Source organism: Pipistrellus hanaki (genome assembly GCF_964339955.1).
Source record: "Pipistrellus hanaki genome assembly, chromosome: 21".
Lineage (NCBI taxonomy): Eukaryota > Metazoa > Chordata > Mammalia > Chiroptera > Vespertilionidae > Pipistrellus > Pipistrellus hanaki.
In genome coordinates this window covers 24,730-46,857 of record NC_140523.1, presented here as the reverse complement: position 1 = coordinate 46,857, position 22,128 = coordinate 24,730, and the positions used below count along the sequence as shown (strand labels likewise).

At 46.3% G+C, this 22,128-nt stretch overlaps 1 long non-coding RNA gene across 2 annotated transcripts in view; it reads left to right on the top strand.

The window, feature by feature from the left end:
- LOC311614502 overlaps window positions 1-22,128 on the top strand; it is a 123,451-nt gene that overhangs the window by 87,995 nt on the left and 13,328 nt on the right. For both annotated transcript variants that reach the window (XR_014793684.1, XR_014793685.1), the window contains exon 3: window positions 11,368-11,566. This is a non-coding gene — a long non-coding RNA (uncharacterized lncRNA). The remainder of the gene's footprint in view (window positions 1-11,367; window positions 11,567-22,128) is intronic.

The following is a 22,128-nucleotide window of genomic DNA, read 5'->3' as shown; positions in this document are numbered from 1 at the left end:
AGAATAATCTTGTAGAAATGATTAGGAGACACGTGGTGTTTCTCAAAGTCACTGTCATTGCGAATTGAGTTTACAAAGTGACAGGCCTTCAGTATAAGGTTGTCCTAGTTTCTGAGAGAAAACATCTACTTTTTCAACTCACTAGCATTAGGAATATTGTCGTCCAAGTGCCTGTCATAGAGCAAGTGATTCTTCAAGTCATTGACATTGCGATTTATGTTGAGAAAGTGACAGGCCTTGAGTATAAGGTTGTCCCAGTTTCTCTGAGAAAGCATCTGCTTTTTCAAGTCACTGGCGTTGAATAGAAGGTTGTCCATCTGAGAAATATGTAGTAGAAGGTTGTCCAAGGGTAGAGGAGAGTGCACAGTCCTTTCCAAGTCACTGAAATTGAGAAAAAGCTTGTACAAATGACTAGGAGACACGTGGTGTTTCTCAAATTCACTGGTATAGGGAACTCGGTTTTCTAAGTGACAGGCCTTGAGTATAAGGTTGTCCCAGTTTCTGTGAGAAAGGATCTGCTTTTTCCAGTCACTTGCATTGAGAAGAAGGTTGTCCATCTGAGAAATATTAGAAAGAAGGTTGTCCAAGTGTAGAGGAGAGTGCAGAGTCTTTTCCAAGTCACTGAAATTGAGAATAAGCATGAACAAATGACTAGGAAAAAAGTGGTGTATCTCAAAGTCACTGGCATTGCGAACTGGGTTTTCAAAGTGACAGGCCTTGAGTATAAGGTTGTCCCAGTTTTTGTGAGAAAGCCTCTGCTTTTTCAAATCACTGGCATTAGAAATATTGTTGTGCAAGTGCCTGTCATAGAGCAAGTGGTTCTTCAAGTCAGTGACATGGCGATTTATGTTTAGAAAGTGACAGGCTTGAGTATAAGGTTGTCCCAGTTTCTGTGAGAAAGCATCTGCTTTTTCAACTCTCTGGCATTGCGAATGAGCTTGTCCAAGTGACAAATATTGAGAAGAAGGTTTTTTAAGCATCAAGGAGAAAGAAGAGTCTTATAAAAGGCACTGATATTGAGAATAAGCTTGTACAATTAACTAGGAGACAGTTGGTGTTTGTCAAAGACAATGGCACTTTGAATTGGGTATTCCAAGTACAACTCTTGAGTATAAAGTTGTCTCAGTATCTTTGAGAAAGCCTCTGCTTTTTCAAGTCGCTGGCATGGAGTATAAGGTTCTCCAAGTGACAAATATTGAGAAGAAGGTTGTCCAAGCAGCTAGGAGAAATGAGAATATTGTAGAAGTCACTGCTATTGATAATAAGCTTGTACAATTAACTAGGAGGCACTAGAGGTTACTCAAAGTCACTGGCATTGCGAATTCGGTATTCCAAGTGACAGGCCTTGAGTATAAGGTTGTCCCAGTTTTTGTGAGAAAGCATCTGGTTTTTCAAGTCACTGGCATTGAAAAGAAGGTTGCCCAGCTGATAAATATGGAGTAGAAGGTTGTCCAGGTGTAGAGGAGAGTGCACAGTCTTTTCCAAGAAACTGAAATTGAGAATAAGCTTGTACAAATGACTTGTAGACACGTGGTGTTTCTCAAAGTCACTGGCATTGAGAACTGGGTTTTCTAAGTGACAGGACTTCAATATAATGTGTCCCAGTTTCTTTGAGAAATCATCTGCTTTTTAAACACACTGGCATTGGGAATATTGTTGTGCAAGTGTCTGTCATAGAACAAGTGCTTCTTCAAGTCAGTGGTATTGCGAATAATGTTGAGAAACTGACAGGCCTTGAGTATAAGGTTGTCCCAGTTTTTATTAGAATGAATCTACTTTTTCAACTCTCTGGCATTGCGAATAAGGTTGATAAGTGACAAATATTGAGAAGAAGGTTGTCCAAGCAGCTAGGAGAAAGGAGAGTGTTGTAAAACGCACTGATATTGAGTTTAAGCTTGTACAATTAACTAGGAGGCACTTGGTATTTATCAAAGTCACTGGCATTGGGAATTCGGTATTCCAAGTGACAGACCTTGAGTATAAGGTTGTCCCAGTTTCTGTCAGAAAGCATCTGCTTTTTCAACTCACTGGCATTGGGAATATTGTTGTGCAAGTGTCTGTCATAGAACAAGTGCTTCTTCAAGTCAGTGGCATTGCGAATTATGTTGAGAAACTGACAGGCCTTGAGTATAAGGTTGTCCCAATTTCTGTGAGAAAGGATCTGCTTTTTCAAGTCTCTGGCATTGCGAATAAGGTTGTCCAAGTGAGAAATATTGAAAAGAAGGTTTTCCTAGCATCAAGGAGAAAGAAGAGTCTTGGAAAAGGCATTGATATTGAGAATACGCTTGTACAATTAACTAGGAGACACTTGCTGTTTTAAAGACACTGGCATTTTGAATTTGGTATTCCAAGGGACAGGACTTGAGTATAAGGTTGTTCCAGTTTCTTTGTGAAAAAATCTGCTTTTCCAGCTAACTGGCATTAGGAATATTGTTGTGCTCGTGCCTGTCACAGAGCAAGTGCTTCTTTAAGTCAGTGATATGGCGATTTATGTTGAGAAAGTGATAGGCCTTTTGTATAAGGTTGTCCCAGTTTCTTTGAGAAAGCCTCTGCTTTTTCAAGTCGCTGCCATTGAGTATAAGGTTCTCCAAGTGACAAATATTGAGAAGAAGGTTGTCCAAGCAGCTAGGAGAAAGGAGAGTCTTGTAAAACGCACTGATATTGAGAATAATCTTGTACAATTAACTAGGAGTCACTTGGTGTTTGTCAAAGTCACTGGCATTGGGAATTTGGTATTCAAAGTGACAGGCCTTGAATATAAGGTTGTCCCAGTTTCTGTGAGAAAGTATCTTCTTTTTCAAGTCACTGGCGTTGAAAAGAAGGTTTTCCATCTGAGAAATATGGAGAAGAAGGTTGTCCAAGCATCAAGGAGAAAGAAGAGTATTGTAAAGGGCAAGCATATTGAGAATAAGCTTGTACAATTAACTAGGAGGCACTAGATGTTACTCAAAGTCACTGGCATTGCAAATTCGGTATTCCAAGTGACAGGCCTTGAATATAAGGTTGTCCCAGTTTCTGTGAGAAAGCATCTGCTTTTTCAAGTCACTGGCATTGAAAAGAAGGTTGTCCATCTGAGAAATATGGAGTAGAAGGTTGTCCAAGTGTAGAGGAGAGTGCACAGTCTTTTCCAAGTATTGGAATTGAGAATAAGCTTGTACAAAGGACTAGGAGACACGTGGTGTTTCTCAAAATCACTAGCATTGCGAACTGGGTTTTCAAAGGGACAGGACTTGAGAATAAAGTTGTTCCAATTTCTTTGAGAGAAAATCTGCTTTTCCAACTAACAGGCATTAGGAATATTGTTGTGCTAGTGCCTGTCATAGAGCAAGTGCTTCTTCAAGTCAATGACATTGCGATTATTTTGAGAAAGTGACAGCCCTTGAGTATTAGGTTGTCCCAGTTTTTGTGAGAAAACATCTGCTTTTTCAACTCACTGGCATTAGGAATATTGTTGTGCAAGTGCCTGTCATAGAGCAAGTGCTTATTCAAGTCAGTGACATTGCGATTTATGTTGAGAAAGTGACAGGCCTTGAGTGTACGGTTGTCCCATTTTCTGTGAGAAAGCATCTGCTTTTTGAACTCTCTGGCATTGCCAATAAGGTTGTCCAAGTGAGAAATATTGAGAAAAAGGTTTTCAAAGCATCAAGGAAAAAGAAGAGTCTTGTAAAGGGCACTGATATTGAGAATAAGCTTGTACAATTAACTAGGGTACACTTGTTGTTTCTCAAAGACACTGGCACTTTGAATTCGGTATTCCAAGTGACAGGCCTTGAGAATAAAGTTGTCCCAGTTTCTGTGAGAAAGCATCTGCTTTTTCAAGTCACTGGCGTTGAAAAGAAGGTCGTCCATCTGAGAAATATGGAGTAGAAGGTTGTCCAAGTGTAGAAGAGAGTGCACAGTCTTTTCCAAGTATTGGAATTGAGAATAAGCTTGTACAAATGACTAGGAGTCACGTGGTGTTTCTCAAAGTCACCTGCATCGCGAACTGGGTTTTCAAAGTGACAGGACTTGAGTATAAGGTTGTCCCAGTTTCCTTGAGAAAGGATCTGCTTTTTCAACTCTCTGGCATTGCGAATAAGGTTGTCCAAGTAAAAAATATTGAGAGGAATGTTTTCCAAGCAACAAGGAGAAAGAAGAGTCTAGTAAAAGGCACTGATATTGAGAATAAGCTTGTACAATTAACTAGGAGGCACTAGATGTTTCTCAAAGTCACTGGCATTGCAAATTTGGTATTCCAAGTGACAGGCCTTGAGTATAAGGTTGTCCCAGTTTCTGTGAGAAACCATCTGCTTTTTCAAGTCGCTGGCATTGAAAATAAGGTTGACAAGTGACAAATATTGAGAAGAAGGTTGTCCAAGCAGCTAGGAGAAAGGAGAGTCTTGTAAAATGTACTGATTTTGAGAATAAGCTTGTACAATTAACTAGGAGACACTTGGTGTTTATCAAAGTCACTGGCATTGGGAATTCGATATTCCAAGTGACAGGCCTTGAGTATAAGGTTGTCCCAGTTTCTGTCAGAAAGCATCTGCTTTTTCAAGTCACTGGCATTGAAAAGAAGGTTGTCAATCTGAGAAATATGGAGAAGAAGGTTGTCCAACGGTAGAAGAGAGTGCACAGTCTTTTCCAAGTCACTGAAATTGAGAATAAGCTTGTACAAATGACTAGGAGACACGTGGTGTTTCTCAAAGTCACTGGCATTGCGAACTGGGTTTTCAAAGTGACAGGCCTTTAGTATAAGGTTTTCCCAGTTTTTGTGAGAAACCATCTGCTTTTTCAACTCACTGGTGTTGGGAATATTGTTTTGCAAGTGTCTGTCATAGAACAAGTGCTTCAAGTCAGTGGCATTGCGATTTATGTTGAGAAACTGACAGGCCTTGAGTATAAGAATGTCCCAGTTTCTGTGAGAAAGGATATGTTTTTCCAGTCACTGGCATTGAGAAGAAGGTTGTCCATTTGAGAAATATTGAGAAGAAGGTTGTCCAAGTGTATCGGAGAGTGCACAGTCTTTTCCAAGTCACTGAAATTGAGAATTAGCTTGAACAAATGACTAGGAGACACGTGGTGTTTCTCCAAGTCACTGGCATTGCGAACTGGGTTTTCAAAGTGACAGGCCTTGAGTATAAGGTTGTCCCAGTTTTTGTGAGAAAACATCTGCTTTTTCAACTTTCTGGCATTGCGAATAACGTTGTCCAAGTGACAAATATTGAGAAGAAGGTATTCAAAGCATCAAGGAGAAAGAAGAGTCTTGTAAATGGCACTGATATTGAGAATAAGCTTGTACAATTAACTAGGAAACACTTGGTGTTTCTCAAAGACACTGGCACTTTGAATTTAGTATTCCAAGTGACAGGCCTTGAGTATAAGGTTGTCCCAGTTTCTGTGAGAAAGCATCTACTTTTTCAAGTCGCTGGTATTGAGTATAAGGTTGTCCCAGTGACAAATATTGAGAAGAAGGTTGTCCACGTGTCTAGGAGAAAGCAGAGTCTTGTCCAAGTCACTGATATTGAGAATAAGCTTGTACAAGTGACTTGGAGCCTCTTGGAGTTTCTCAACGTCACTTGCATTGTGAACTAGGTTGTCCAAGTGACAGGCTTTGAGAATCTGCTTCTCCAAGTGTCAGAGAGAAAGTTTTTTGGTTTTTCAACTCACTGGCATTGGGAATATTGTTGTCCCAGTACCTGTCATAGTTCAAGTGCTTCTTCAAGTCACTGGCATTGAGAATTAGGTTGTCCAAGTGACTAACATTGAGAAGAACGTAGTGAAAGTGAATGTGAGGATGCGGAGGTCTTTCCAAGTCATTGGTATTGGAAATTGAATTGTTCAAGTCCCTGACTGAGAGCAGGTGTTTCTTCCAGGCACTGCCATTGAGAATAAGGTTTTCCAAGTGACCAACATTGAGAAGCAGGTTGTCCAAGTGTCAGGGAGAAAGCAGGGTCTTGTCCAAGTCACTGGCATTGAGATTAACCTTTTCTAAGTGACAGACATTGAGAATAAGGTTGTCCCAGTTTTTGTCAGAAAACACCTGCTTTTTCAAGTCACTGGCGCTGGGAATAAGGTTTTCCAAGTGCCCTTCATGGAGCAGGTACTTCTCCAAGACACTGGCTTTGAGAAACGGGTTTTCCAAGGGACTGGCATGGAGAATAAGCGTGTGCCATGGTTCCCTTCTGCTTAGGCGGTCTGCATCATTGACCTCTTGTGGGGCTCCACGGGCCTCCCCAGCCTGCGGGGTCTGGCGTGGGAGCCCCGAGTTCCCACACCTCTTTGCCTGTAGGAGGAACTGGGAACCACAGTCTGTAAACATTCTCTTCTTGGCCTTGAGGGTGTCCCTTGAATGCAGAGCCGTGCCTCCTTACGGCTGGAGGGCGGCTGTGAGGAATTGTCATGTGTGCAATGCTCTGGGATCGGCAACCGGGTGTCATTTTCCTCCTCGCGTGCAGGAATTGGGCAGGTGAATGAGAAATAGAGCTTTCCTCCAGTGTTGGATGTCCCAGGAGTGGGGATTCGGATAATGGAATAGGCCGTTACGTTGAGATTAGTGACTTGGTTTGGGACTCTCTACCCCCAAATACAGCAACGTGGCCCAGTGAGGATTTAAGCAGAAGGAATTTGATAAAGGGAAGTTTCACGGAGGCCAAAAGTAGTAAGTAATTGTACATTTATTAGGTCTTGTCCTAGCCGGTTTGGCTCAGTGGATAGAGCCTCAAGGGTCCCAGGTTCAATTCTGGTCAAGGGCATGTACCTTGGTTTCAGACACATGCCCACTAGTGGGTGTGTAGGAGGCAGCTGATTGATGTTTCTCTCTCATTGATGTATCCAACTTTCTATCCCTTCCCCTTCCTTTCTGTAAAAAAATTAATTAAAAATATATTATTTATATAGGTTTTTCCGAAAAGCGCAAAGGGCTGAGCTCCAAAATGGCACCAGCACCCAGGGACAGGGCATCAGATAATTAAAAGGGCTCTTGGCTGGCTTCTTCTGGGCAGAGAATTCTCTGGGCAGGCGGGGGCAGAGCCCGGGAAGGTCCGAGGGGAAGAACAATGCTCTGAGCTGTGGAATGCGGTCTCAGCTGGCGGAATGCGGTCTAAGCAAAAAGGAGTGTCGGTTGTGAAATGGTCTAAGGGTCCGTTCCCAGGGAAGGGGGTGTTGATTCAACGATTTGGTCAGACCTCACAGGAAGACCTTTGACCTTCCTCCCTGACGCCGGGGCTACAAAGCTCACAGGAGAGGTAGGCCCTCCCTTGTGCTGGGAGGGGAGGGGCATCCTTATCTCAGGAGACAGAGGGAGACCACCAGGCACTGGAGTGCCCGGGCCTCGTTCAGTTCCTGCGTTTACTGCACGTAGCTCCTTCCCTGCATCCTATCGCATTTCCCCCATGACTTCCCCTCTGCGTCCAGCCTCGTGTGAAAAACCGGGGTCTAACAGTTCCTTCGCGGCTCCTCATTTCCTCACAAAGCCTCCCGTACAATGTAAAGCAAACATGTGTGAATACTTTTTGTTCTTGTGGTCCCCCCCTCACCACCCAAACTATAGGAGCATGTTTATTTAGGAAGTCACAGAGGTAGAAGAAACAGGCGAGAGAGGCAGAATAAGGGGCCCTTGGGGCTTGGGATGGAGGAAGGAAGGCCAGATGGTCACAAATGGAGTGGGGGAGGGAGGAGAGGGGGAGGGGGGAGGCCCAGGCCCGCTCCAGGAGGGAGAGCCCGCTTTTTCTCTTGTTAATCAGTCTTTTTTATTACAGAGGCCCCAGCTGGGAGCCCAGAAAGGCAGAAAGGAAAAGTATGTTTTCCTCCCCTGTAGTAGAAAATGTTAACCTTCCAATCGTACGCAGTCCTGGTGGATTTCAGAGGATACTAGTCTATGGGCAGTGGGGTCTCGAGTTAAGTGGTCAGAGAAGGCTCACTCACTGCAGGAGGCAAGTGATGACCAGAGATAGAAAGTGTTAAGTAGTAAAAATCTAAGAAAAAAAATGGAATAGGAAAGACAAAAAGCAGGATTTCTGTTCCAGGCAGGAAACAGAGCATGAACAGATGACAAAGTGTTTGAGACGCCATAGGTAGAGAATATTTCATCGGTCTGAATTGAGGCGATTACATGATTGGGGTGAGGCTGGGAGGGTATTTAATGTGAGTGTGATTGGTTGACTTTAGGCTGTTCTTAGGCATTCCTTGGCTACATTTGTCATTTTTGTCTCATTGCAATGCCACCAGTGTGACTGTAGATTGAAAATTCTGGTTTCTCGGTGTCTGACAAGTTCTTGGTTTTACACAGTCTAGGCAGGCAAAAGAGTGGAGGGTTTGACAGAGAAGAAAACCATCCTGCAGGCCAGGGGAGAGGCCACCAGGAATTGGGGTTTGCAGATGGCCCCATCCCCTTCATTCCCTTAGCCCAGTGGTCTGCAAACCACGGCTCACAAGCCACATGCAGATCTTTGGACCCCTGAGTGCGGCTCTTCCACAAAATACCGTGTGCCCTAATTAAGTCAATAGCAATATACCTACCTAGTTTTAAGTTTAAAAAATTTGACTGTCAAGAGAAATTTCAATCGTTGTTCTATTGATATTTGTCTCTGTGGACTCATGAGTTTGCAGACCGCTCACTTAGCCTTTCCCCGGCAGGGTGCCCAATCATCCATGAATATTCCGTGCATAAGCCCCGTTCACGCCTTCACAGTCCGGGCCCCAGGAACAACGGAAGCTTCACTTGGTTTATAGGACTGTAGCGCCATCTGGCCTCCAGAAAGCGAGAGGCCCCGTCCGCTTGTTACTGGGCTCAGATGTGGATTGGGCCAAGTGGGGATGGGATCTAGTCCCCAAAGGGGGAAGGAGACCAAGTCAGGCCCAGGAAGAGATGGGTCCAGGCACCAGAAAGTCCCTGCATCCCAGCAGGCATGTGGCCTAGACCCTTATTTCAAACCTGGAACAACAGGACGCCGTTTGCTTCCAGGGGAATCAGAACACAACTCAGAATTGGAGCCTGGCCCCGCATCCACTCCCCGAGCCGCCTCATCTGTGGGTAGCGCTTGTGAGGGTCCGGTTGGAGGCCCCCAGAGCTCCCTGACCTGCGGGGGCGGGTTGGGGACACGCACAGTTCATGTTCGCCTATGAGGCAGGCTCGGGGGTCTGTCCTGCGTGCAGCCCGGCCCCCCTCCTCATTGGTGTGGGGCAGCCCATCAGGCCTGATTACCGAGGGGTTGCTCTTCGGACGATTTTCAATCTGATTGAGGGGAAACACACACACACACACACACACACAAAAGGTTATTTTTTCATGTCGTGGAGAGCGTGTCCAGTGAATGACAGTCTCCCCTTTGTTCTTGGTCCTTTTTGCTAACGTGTCCTGTGATCGGGTCCATGACAAGCTGAATTTTTGTTAGCATTTCTTTCCCCCCAGTTATGTCTTTTGACTTATTTTTTCTATAGGTTTTGGGGATCTGAGTCCACAGGATCAGATTTCCTGTCGTATTTTTTTGTTTTGTTTTAAACACAGCACTCTCTCGGTTTGAAAGAAAGATGTTTTGTTGGCCCTGAGGATAGTATATGGAACTTGGCTAGTTTGTTCTCTTGGGAAGAAGGCGCAGCCCCTTTCCCTCCTCCCCACCCCGCAAGGGGCCTGTGGTGCCGGGACTTAGTTGAGGTTTTAATTAAACACACACACACACACACACACACACACACAAATCTGTCGGTTTTAAATCCATTTGCAGAGCATTGGAAAGTTTAGAATCCAAGGTTTCCTCTTTAGCGTGTTGGTCCAAACTTTGACTTTATGATGTTTTTTGCGTAAGGTGACCAGATGTCCCGCTTTTTAACAATTTGTCCCCTGGCATTTTAAAAAAAAGTCTTGAATTTTTTAAAAAAAGAATCTTAAGAAAAAAAAAAATCGGGACTTTTTTAAAACAACAACGGGACAAATTGTTACAAAGCGGGACGTCTGGTCACCTTATTTTTGGGGGTAAGATTCATAAATCTCAGGGTGCGTGGATTTTGAATTTCCAGTTCATTTATATGCTTTCTGGGCCGCCTGAAGGAGCCCCGCTGCGCGCCCCAAAGGCCCGGGCTCCAAGCCCAGCAGCACGTGGGCCCCGCCCTGCGGCCTACGTGGAGGACGCCATTGTTCTGCCACGTTGTCCTTGCGCTCTGGGGAGGTCCCGCGAGAACTCGTGAGCATGAGCGTGAGCGTGGCTCAAGGGGCGGGGCCGGGTGCTGCTCCCTCCGCCTCCGGGTCTCCGCCTCCCTGGGTGCCGCAGGACGGTTCCGCTTGGGGAACTTCCGGTAGTTTTCGCGGGTCTCGGACCCCGTGGTCCTGATCCCTTTGTTGCTCACCCCTCCCGAGGAGGGGGAGGGTAGAATCCTTGCGTCTGATATTAGGATTTCAGAGTAATGAGCCTTTATTCAGATCAATAAAGTAGCGTGTTGTTTTGTTTTGTCTTCCCTTCCATAGGCTTTTTTGTTTTATATCTGTCATTTGTAAAATGATGCTTATAAACATGTATAATACGGTTATTTCTCATGTCCTTTCACTGATCAGGATTTTCACAAACTTTTCAAAAATAGAGGTTGAAACTATCATGTCTCATTCGTTAACTTAAGTAGGAATACCATTTCACAAAGTTAAGTTTTACTTTGGTTTTGCATTCCTTGGTATTTTTCTTTAAAAAATAATTTTTTTTTTCATCACACCAACTCAGGAATATTTACCTGAGTGGGACAAGATTTCACCTGAGTTTCAATATTTGTGTTAGGAATAACTGAATTTTGCGTGTTTCTTCACTCTGATTTGGAAATTACTCCCGGAGTCCACTGGTGTTAATAAACAGGGTCCCTCCCTTTCTCTAGGGAAAAAAAAAGAAAGAAAGAACTGAATTTTTTACTTTAAAAAATAACCTTTGCCCTAAACAATTTGGCTCAGTAATAGAGCATCGGCCTGCGGATTGAAAGGTCCCAGGTTCAATTCTGGTCAAGGGCATGTACCTCGGTTACAGACACATCCCCAATGGGGAATGTGCAGGAGGCAGCTGAATCAATATTTCTCCCTCTCTCTTCCTCTCTGTAAAAAATCAATAAAAATAAAAAATTATATCTATATCTATATCTATATCTATATCTATAATCCTTTGACAAACTCGTCAGATAACCACTGCCTCTAATCCCGGGAGCCCTGGAAAGGGACCTTTTAATCTCCTAGGAATTTCAGATAATAAGAACGTTCCCTGTGCACGGGACTTGGCATTGTTATATGGTTCATTGGGATCTGCTGTGGCTGGCCCCAGACACTTCTTGTTAACTAGTAGAATTAAATGGAACATCGTGTGATGTTGGAGTAAGGAGGTTTATCTTGGTAACGCTAGGATGCTGGTTTCATTGTAGGTATGATTATGCAAAGCCAAGAATCCCCAAGAGAAGGAATTAGAAAGTCAGATTGTATGTGAAAGTTCCCACCTTGACCTTGAAAGAAAACACACCAGTTGAGCAGAGTCTCCAGCACAGAGACCCAAGTACAACTCAGTGTGAACTACATCAAACAGCATGTGCACCATGAGAAGGCATTCAATCAAGTAAAGTATGTGTAAGTTGTAAAAAAAAATATATATATATACATTTTTTGACATTTTATTTGTTTTGCAAATTTTGGAAATGTCTCAGAATTCTTTGAAGTAGCAAGTGAATATAATTATTTCCAGCCCATTGCCTGTTGGGTCTCTTCTGCTCTCACCAGCTGGCACTGATCACTCTTCTGCTCCAGGATGCCCTCCGAGGGACCGTGTCCCCAGAGTTGGTCTCTTCTTTCCCAATTCTTTCTATCTTACCATTGTAGCAAAAACTTTTCTCTGTTGCATTCCACAGTGTAAGCAGCCAGTGCTCCAAAACTACTCCAAAAATTTGACGTTGTTTCCTTGTTAATTATTTGGAAGTTGAGTTAAAAAAATTTTAATGCAAAGATAGAAACTATTAGAACTCCAGGAAAAGTAAGGGGGAGGCAGGGAATAAACAGGAAAAAGCTTCTAGAGTCATACTGAGGAATGATCTTCAACTATGTGTGTGTGTGTGTGTGTGTGTGTGTGTGTATTATCCAAAGTTGAATTTACTTTACTTTTTATTCTTATTAATTTCTTTATTGATTAAGGTATCATATATTTGTCCTGAACCCCCCATTCCAATCCCCCACCCCCACCCCCACTCATGCCCCCACCCCATATTGCCCTGGACCACTGGTTAGGCTCATATGTGTGCACCTAAGTCCTTTGGTCGATCTCTCCCTTTTATCCCCACCCTCCCTCTGAGGTCCAACAGTCTGATCCATGGCTCCTTATGTGTGGATCTGTTCTTGTTCATCCTTCTATGTTGTTCACCATTTCACCTAGATGAATGAGATCATGTCCTACTGGAAATATACTTATAAGAATCAAAAATGAGGCAAGCAATAATTGTTATGCTGAAAGGCATACGAATCAGTCTGTAGTGAGCTTCTTTCTGGGTGAATTTATTTTTAAAGGAAGGCTTGTGCTAAAGTTACAAACTGAAAGAATAACCAATTCAAAATACTAGGAAATGAGAGCCTTCTGAGCTGTGCAGCCACCCCCTGGCAATCCCAGCACTTTGGTTTCTTTTATTCACTTCTACATTTAATACTCTCTCTCTGTGTGTGTATCTGTTATTACTGTACAGATCACATACTGTGAACTGTATTAAATTAGCCGATGGCAGAAAGCACTTATTCAGAAGGTAAAATGTGCCTAGTTTGAAAGGTCAGTGAAGAGCTAATTTTTGAAGGCCGGAATCTTGCAGAAAATAGGAATATAACGAAGGAAAATTCCCTTTGAAATTCCCTCCCCTCCCCAAATGATTCCATTACTTTTGAATCACGTTTTGGGGAAAAAAAAAAAAAAAAGATAAATAGGATATTTTTGTTGGTCTTTGTTAAATGTCTGAATTTTAAACAGATTTTTGGACTGGAGTCTGAATCGCGCTTTTTTTTTTAACCGCGTTTTTTTTTTTTTTAATCGCGCTATTTTTTAAAAGAAAATCGCGCTTTTAAAAGGGACACGTTGAATGGTGGTGCTGTTTTAACTCTTTAAAACGCATGAGCCGGTTTCTCTGAACCACGTAGCCAGTTTTGAAAACGAAAATGAAGTTTTCCCTCCAGCTTCCGCCTTCGTGGTCTTCTAAGCCTGCTCGGCACTGGAGCGCGCCGGAAATGCGTCATCACCCGGCACCGCCGCCGGCTCGCCCGCGGAGCATTCTGGGAGGGCGACGTGGCGGGGCGCGGCCGGCGGCCCTGGGCAGCCAGCCCGCCCGCGCCTGCGCGGTAGGACCCGCGTCGCTTCCGCTCCTGGGGCGGGGCGGGTTGTCTCCGTGGCACTGGGGAACCTTTAGGTTTTTGATTTTTGTTTCTTTTTTGGTACTTTCGTTGTTAGGGTTAGGATTTGCCTTTTTAAAAACGTGACTTTGCATCTACACTCGTAGGGACTCCCATGTAGAACGCAGTGTTTTGTTTTGTTTTGTTTTTTTAAAAAAAGACCCAATCTTGGACATTCTTTTGTTCTGGCTTCAGCCACGTGGCCTGAAGAGGGCCTTTGGATGGGACTCGGAACAATAGGAACATATTTTTCTCATTAAGCCCCGTGGCCGCAGAAATCCGGGAGCAAATTGTGTACCTTCCTTTTAAAAATACTGTGTTGGTTTTAATATGGTTGTCCCACATAAGAGGTTATTGTTTTGTTTTTCAGTCGTTTGGATGATAGAATTCATCTTTTGTCTCGATTTAAGTGAGACTGTCTTCCTTAAAAAGCGGGTTTTTTTAATCCGTTTTCTTCGGATTCGATCACTCATCACTTTTCTAGGAATGAATTCCTACAGAGCCAGGGCCCCTCAGCCCATGTGACACTGAGCTTTGTCCTGAAGTGTCCTGAAGTTTTGCACAACATTGTCAGCAGGGAGCTGTTAGTTTTGCGTGTGAGTGTGCGGGAAATCAGGCTTTTTGTACAAGGCTCCCCCTCTCCCACCTGGATCTCCCTGTTTGCATTCCTCTCCCATTCCTACATTTGTATTTTGGACGGCCTGATCTAGGATATAGCTTGTTTTGTTGGTAATTCTCAACGTCAGCCTCGATGAAGCTGAACTCCGATCTTACAGTTCCTCCCAGAGGGTTTGCTGCCTCTTCCCAGTCGCTGAAAATGCTCCCACCGTCCCACGTGGAAACCCGCAGCCCTGGGCGCTCTGTCTTTGCCCTCCAGGGCCATGCACGCCCTGTCTTAGTCTATGCCTCCTCTCTGTTACCCTCAGGAAGCCTTTCGTGGTCTCAGAAACATTTCTCCTCTCGCTTATGGGAGAAAAGACGTGTTGAAGCCCTTACTGATACACATACCAGTTGGTTCTTTTTTTTTTTTTTTTTTTTTAATATATTTTATTGATTTTTTACAGAGAGGAAGAGAGAGGAGAGAGATAGAGAACTAGAAACATCGATGAGAGAGAGACATCGACCAGCTGCCTCCTGCACACCCCACACCAGGGATGTGCCCGCAACCAAGGTACATGCCCTTGCCCGGAATCGAACCTGGGACCTTTCAGTCCGCAGAACGACACTCTATCCACTGAGCCAAACCTGTTTCGGCCAGTCGGTTCTTTTTATTTAAGATGAATGTTAGCCTGGTCCATGCAGTGTATACAGTCCAAGGTGCAGCCACAATCTTGCACAAGTGTGTGTTGTTATTTTTTTAATATTGCTAGAGCAATTATTTCAATTACAATTTAACCCCATAAGGCAGCCCCTTTCTCGTTTTTTTATTGATATTTGCTCCTCCCTGGTGGTTCTGTTGTAGGTACCTCTCACTGATATCAGGGAGATGTTACCAGCCGGCCGGACAGCCCCTTCCCTCCACCCCTTTCCCCCCTCAGCTAGTGGGAGAGGGCTATCCCCAACCACGATCTGTCTCTTCTCAAATAAATGAATTGCATGTGAGAGACCTTGACTGGGTTGTGAAAAGGCAGTTTATCGAAGCGATTAAAGCAGGCACCTTGACTGAAAACGCAAAGCCAGCAAATCTGTTTCACCTGGCTTGGGGCACCAACGGGCTTTCCCTCAGCTAATCCAGAAAAGCGAGTTCGAGGAGCCCTATGCCCTCCCCCCTCCCTTCTGCAGGTTTCAAAAGATTTTCTTTGCTGAGTATCCCGGTACAGATAAAGCCTCAAGGTTTTCTTTCCCAGAATCCTGGCTACTCTGTCCTGCTGAGAGCCCCAAGGCTGCTGGCTTCTCTGCTTCAGGAGTAGAAGTGCCCTTCCCCCTCCCTCCTGCATTCTCCCCTTTGGGAGGTCTTTAACTCTTTGTACTCAGAGCGCCCTTGGCTATGGGGGATGGGGGAGGGGAGAGGAGGAGATAGTGGTTTGCTCTTTGCAGGCCGGCTGCAGAGCCCTCACACTGCTTGGCCTTGTCCTGACTTTACTGCCTCGGTTTCCCCCATTCTTCCTGTCCTGGGATCCTGTAGCGATTCTGCTGGACTCTTCCCATTGCATCTCTGACAAAGGCAATGGTCTCCCTCCTCTTGACGAAGCATCCGCGTCACCTGAGGGCCAGTGAAACCCGTACGCCACTCCTCCCACAGCGTTCCCAATTTTCTGTGCCTGGATTGGAACAAAAGCTCAGGGTCGATCTGAGGCCCACACTTGGGAGAATGTTCAGAGCCCAGCCGTGGAGTGGACTCACGTGGAGTACAGAGAAACACCACCCAAGTGCCCCCACATCTGAGCTGGTGGAGCTGAACCCTGATTTAGTGTGGAAATGGGTGCCCTGCAGACTCAAGCTCTCTCTCTCTCCAGGGGAGTGGGAGGGAGTTAGTCTCAGACTCAACTACGGGGGGAAAGGACTTGTTTGGGATCCCACCGCAGTGAGAGGAAGACTTCACCCCGATGAGTGTGCCCCCTACGCAGCACGCTAGGCCTTTGTCACTGCTAGTGAACCTATGGGCGGCAAAGGCTTCACCAGGGTCTTGTTAGAAACGCAAGTCTCCCAGAAACTGGTTTGTAAAAATCAATAAAATTATATATATATATATATATATATATATATATATATATATACACACACACATATATATATAATTTTTTATTATTTTTTTAAAATAAGAAAAGAAATGCAAGTCTCAGGCCACTCCCAGACCTCTGGGATCAGAATCCAAAGGGTAGCAAGACCTCCAGGGACCCCCACGCTCCTTACTGTTGGCAAAGCACTGGTCTGCACGGCCTCCCAAACAGGTCTCCAGCCCCAGAAGCAGAGCTCAGCTCAGACACCCCCTGAATGCATAGCTGATGCTCCGTGGTTATGCTCTAAGTCAGAGCCCATTTGGATATTTAAAACATCCTTCTCAGGCCGCACCAAGGGAGCCTGGTAGGCGGCAGCCAATCCATGATTATCTGTGATCATGGATGTGTTTTGTTTTTTTGTTTGTTTGTTTTTTTAATATATTCTTATTGATTTCAGAGAGGAAAGGAGAGGAAGAGAGAGATAGAAACAATGATGAGAGAGAATCATGGATCAGCTGCCTCCTGCACGCCCCACACTGGAGGTCAAGCCCACAACCCGGGCCTGTGCCCTGACTAGGAATTGAACAATGGCCTCCTGGTTCATAGGTCAAAGCTCAACCACTGAGCCATGCCGGCCGGGCTAATCATTGATGTTTCTATCTCTCGCTCCCTCTCCCTCCCTCTCTGAAACCAAGGGAAAATTTATATATCTATAATTTACATATATAAAATTTATATATATATATAATTTCTTATTGATTTCAGAGAGGGAGGGAGAGGGAGCGAGAGATAGAAACATCAATGTGAGAATCATTGATCGGCTGCCTCCTGCATGCCCCCTATTAAGGATCAAGCCCACAACCCAGGCATGTACCCTTGACTGGAATTGAACCCAGGATCCTTCAGTCCACAGGCCTGTGCTCTATCCACTGAGCCAAACCAGCCAGGGCAAAATATATACGTTTTAAACATTAGCCTGCTCTATTTGGTCAAACAGTTTGTGAGCTCACCCCTGACGCCTTGGCGGGGCCAAACCCAATGTCTTTGTGAGCCTTCTAGGACCCACAAGCCGGACCTTCCCCAGCCCTGTCCCGAGGCTAAGCTGTGGGAGATTTGTTTGGGCAGGTGCCCTTGCAGGTAGGAGAGAGCTAAGGGGCATAGGCCCCCAGGTGTCCCAGCTTCCCTTTGCACCTCAGATCAATGATTAGATTCTGAGCCCAGGGTGTGCCTGGTGGGGCATTTACAAGATCGGGGTGTGTGTGGCATAGAGGCAGAGACAGTGTCAGTGTTCCCACTGCCCGAGACCCTCCCAACTGCACTCATGACGGGCTCTGACCGAGAGCCAGGGGGGCAGAACCGCCGGTCAGCTCCGGGCAGGCTTCTGAGGCGAGACCCTTTAAGAAGAATGCGGTTACACAGCTGTGCCGAGTTCAAGGAAAGAGTCTGGGGAGCTGTGGGCACAGGAGGAAGCCGGGCCCTCAGGAAGCGCCTCTGCAGGTTAGAGGGCAGTGGGCGTGGTGGGGGCCCAGTCCCGGGGCTGGTGGGAGGCTGGTCATCTAGGCGGTGGGTTGCAGGGTCGGTCTCAGCAAGTCCCGCTGTGGTTCAGGGGCCCCCGCCCGAGAGAGAGGCTGCCTGGGGCGTGGGGGACCACCCTGAGGTTCGGCTCTCGGCCTGTTTCCCACTTTGCCTTGTCTAGTCCAGGGGCTGAGGCTGCACAGAATGAGGGCTCAGGTCCTGGCTGGTTTGCTCAGTGGTGAGGGATGTGCTCATTGGTTAGAGCGTCAGTCCTAAACACTGAAGGGTCACGGGTTCAATGCCAGTCAAGGGCACAGACCTCGGTTGCAGACTCTTTCCCCTGCCCCCAGTCAGGGCACAACAGGGAGGCAACCAATCAATGTCCCTCTTACATTGAAGTTTCTCTCTGTGTGTCTCTCCCCTCTCCTTTCCACTCTCCCTGAAGTCGCTGGGGAAAATATCCTCCGGGTGAGGATTCACAAGAATGGGGGCACCGCCATCCAGGTCACCCCACTGTGGTCTTCCTTCGCCCCTGGCCTCTGAGCAGAGCCTGGGGTCGGGGTGATGAAGGCAGCAGAGAACAGCCATGTACCCAGGATCTGCTGAGGATGTGTTCTATATCAGCCACAGTGCTCAATTCCTGCGGAGGATCCCATTTCTCAGGAGATAAAAACGCCCTACAGACAGGCTCATTGTCTTAGCGAGCTGCATTCCTCAGTGCTGCTGTAGACAATTGACCCCTTCTGTTGACGCCTTAGGGCAAAGGGTGCGGACCGAGGGCCATAGGAGGCCTGGGAAAATCATTGGGCCTGGCCCAGCCTAGGCAACAGGGGTGAGTTAATCCAGTGTGTGGCCAAACTGAGCAGGCTAACTTTTTAAAAATATATTTTATTGATTTTTTATAGAGAGGAAGGGAGAGGGGATAGAGAGTTAGAAACAACAATAAGAGAGAAACATGAGAAACATCAGTCAGCTGCCTCCTGCACACCCCCCACTGGGGATGTGCCTGCAACCACGGTGCATGCCCTTGACATAAATCGAACCCGGGGCACTTCAGTCCACAGGCTGACAAGGCTCTATCCACTGAGCCAAACCGATTAGGGCAGAGCAGGCAAATTTTTCGTGGATCCTTTACAGCAGTGTTTCCCAAACTTCTCTCATGATGAGAATCACCTGGTAGAGTTGTTAAAACACAGATTCCTGAATCCCAACTAAGAAGTGCTAAACTAGAATTTTTGAGAACATATAGGTAAAATTGTATACTTAACTAGTGCTCTAAGACAGATTTTATATACAGAGCACTAAGTTAGGTATGCAATTTTACCTATATGTTCTCAAAAATTCTAGTTTAGCACTTCTTAGTTGGGATTCAGGAATCTGTGTTTTAACAACTCCACCAGGTGATTCTCATCATGAGAGAAGTTTGGGAAACACTGGCTTAGCAGGAGGCTGAGGGAGGGACTGAGAGGTTGAGGTATCTACAATAGCTCAGCTGTGCTGATAACCTGGCTCCTTAAATGCAAACTCCATCCGCTCCTTCCAGCACCTTCCTGGATTGGGGACACGACGAGGACGAAATCCACGCATTATTTTCTTGGTTGACTTGCGTGGAGTCGTGTCTGAAGGTTTGTGGACTGAAGTCACTCGGGATTGAGGCAGGAAAAGCTAACATTTGGTCTGTCTTTTTGTGTTTTTTTTTCCTTTCTTTCCCTCCGGGCGGGCCTCCACGTCTGTGGTGTGCCTGCTGGTGATCACTTTATGGAGGGCACCTGGGAGACCAGTTTTTTCCCATCACAGAAAACAGTGTCTGTGGGCCTGTAGGTCTTGTCATTCTGGGATTCTCAGGTTCAAGGTGGCTAACTCCGCCTGCACACCCCCACACACCCTGCCCCAGCCGCCACACCCCTTCTGAAACCAAGGGGACAGCTCCGCGGAGACAGGGTGGAGCCCTGTGTGAGCCCTGACTCCCATTGTGCCAGCAGGGTGGCAGAGCAGCAGGGCACCCACGGGACCCTGTCCTGCCCATCACCCCCCCCCCCATACGCCAGCTGCTTTGGTGGGTAGAAGGACCAAGATCCCGCGGGGAAGCAGGAATCACAGGCCAAGTATGAAGGTCACAGGCTGCAGGCGATGCGGGCGGCCATGGGGCTGCAGAGGGTGGCTGCCTCTAGGGCTGGAGTGTTCCAGCCACAAGGTTTTGCTCTGTCCATGACGGTAGGCAGTTCTCGGAAAAGGATGGACAGACTGCATTCCGATGAGGGCTCTGTGTCCAGGGGCGTGAGACTCAGCCAGGCCAGAATGTTCTCTCTCTATCTCTCTCTCTCATCAGCACAGCCATCGCCATGAACTGAGCAAGGCCTCGTCTGTCTCACCCTCACAGCCGGTCCCCACTCTTCCACGTCTGCCCCCCACACTTGCTGGGCCTCCCGCCGTTCCGGCCAGCGTCCCGAGTGATGAAGCGTTCAGTCTTGTCTCCATCTGTTTCCCCCGCACGTCCCTTCCCCCACAGCCTTCAGCAGGGATGGGTGAGGGAGGAGGGGCTGGTGCCCAGGTGAATCCAATGCTCAGGGGCTTTCACGTCCCTGCAGGGTCGATGGGTTGAGAACCTCTGCTGTAGAGCCTCAGACCATCGGAAAACACAGATAATTCACATTACGATTCGTTAACGGTAGCAAAGTTACAGTGGTTGCGGGGTCACCACAACATGATGAGCTATTTATATATATCCAAGGGCAGCAGCATTAGGAAGGTTGAGAATCACTGGGTTAAGGTCTTTTCAGAATTGAAGTTACATAAAAACAGCATGGATATTCCCGTTGGCTTATCTTTTTTTAAGAAATGGAATTTACTCTCAGACATGGCTGGAGACTTTTGTGGGAACTTGAGGGTCTGCTGAATCAAGTGATGAAGGCTTAGATCTGGATGTGTTGAGTTAGTATAGGGCTGGGGTGTTGATCTGTGAGTGCCTTGGATGGGGCCTGGATGAGGCTGGTTGACCTATTTGGAAATGTCTTTTGTGTGAAATGTATCATTGGGCATGTGGAGGTATTATTGATATGAGAAAATGCTAAGTAACTGATTTACTATCTGAAAAGGGATTTACTATCGGGGAAAGGGACGGAGGAAGAGACTGAACATAAACTGCACCTATGGATGAGGACAATGGGGGATGGAGAGGGGGCGGAGGGTGGGGTGGGAACCTGGTGGAGGGGGAAAGAAATGAGGAACCTTTGCAATAATATGAACAATAAAGATTGATTTAAAAAAATAAATAAAATAAATTAAAAAAAAGAAATGGAATTTATAGCCTGGCCAGGTGGCTCGGTTGGCCCCATACACTAAAAGGTTGCCTGTTCCAATCTCTGATCCGGGCACTCGTGGGAGGCAATCCATCTATCTTCCCCGTTTTATATCTTTCTCTCTCTTCCTCTCCTTCTCTCCCCCTGCCCTCCCTCTCTTGCTGAAAATCAATAAAAAGCCCAGCCAGTGTGGCTCAGTGGTTGAGCACAGACCCATGAACCAAGAGGCCACAGGTTCAATTCCCGGTCAGGGCACATACCTAGGATTCAGGTTCAATCGGCATTCCAATGGGAGGTAACAATCAATAGTGCAGGGGTCCTCAAACTTTTTAAAGTGGGGGCCAGATCATGGTCCCTCAGAGAGCTGGAGGACCGGACTATATGAACTACTAATTCCTACTGTAACACCTCGGCTGCGCTCACTGCCCAAAAAACCTGGCGGGCCGGATCAGACTCCTCTGCGGGCCGCATGTGGCCCGCGGGCCGTAGTTTGAAGACCCCTGCAGTGCTTTCTCTCTCTCCCTCCCTTCTTCTCTTCCTCTCACGAAATATCAATCTTTTTTTTTTTTTTTAAATGGTCTTTAGGTGAGGATTCAGTAACTTTTCACAGACTTAATGGATGTGTTTCCTTGTCTGTTTGCATAACATTTCTCCACAAGCACAGACACAGCGGGTGCCTCTGCCTGTCCTGCAGGGGAAGGGTGGGGGCGGCGTGGTGAGGGACAGGGGCCTGAGCCTCGTGTCTGCCTCCTTCATCCTCCCCCTGAGGAAAGGAAGTTTGCAAGCAGACTTCTCCCTGTCAGCCATGTCTTACATTCTGAGTCGTTCCTTAGGCCAGTGGTCAGCAAATTCATCAGTCCACAGAGCCAAATACCAACAGCACAACGGTTGACATTTCTTTGGAGAAGCCACATTTTTTTAAACTTAAACATCTTCTAACGCCACTTCTTCAACACAGACTCACCCAGGCCGTGGTCTTTTGTGGAAGAGCCACAGTTAGCTGACCACTGCTCTAGGTGATGATTGTAGCTATTCCAATCCATACGGAAAACAAGCGTCTAATTGTAGAAGGAGTCACGTAAATATCCGTACGTGTGATATGGCTGCGTTCTTGGAACCTCCGTAGAGGAGAGCACAAACTTAGCACGAAATTGAGGATAAAGGTAAATACCTCTGCTTCTTCCGCCCCACCCTGCACAGGGGTAGGTGACCGTGTGTGCGTGTCTACAATCACACATCCCTCGGCAATCCAAATAAAAGTATTTCTGGTGTAAAAAAAACAATACAGCTGCTTGTA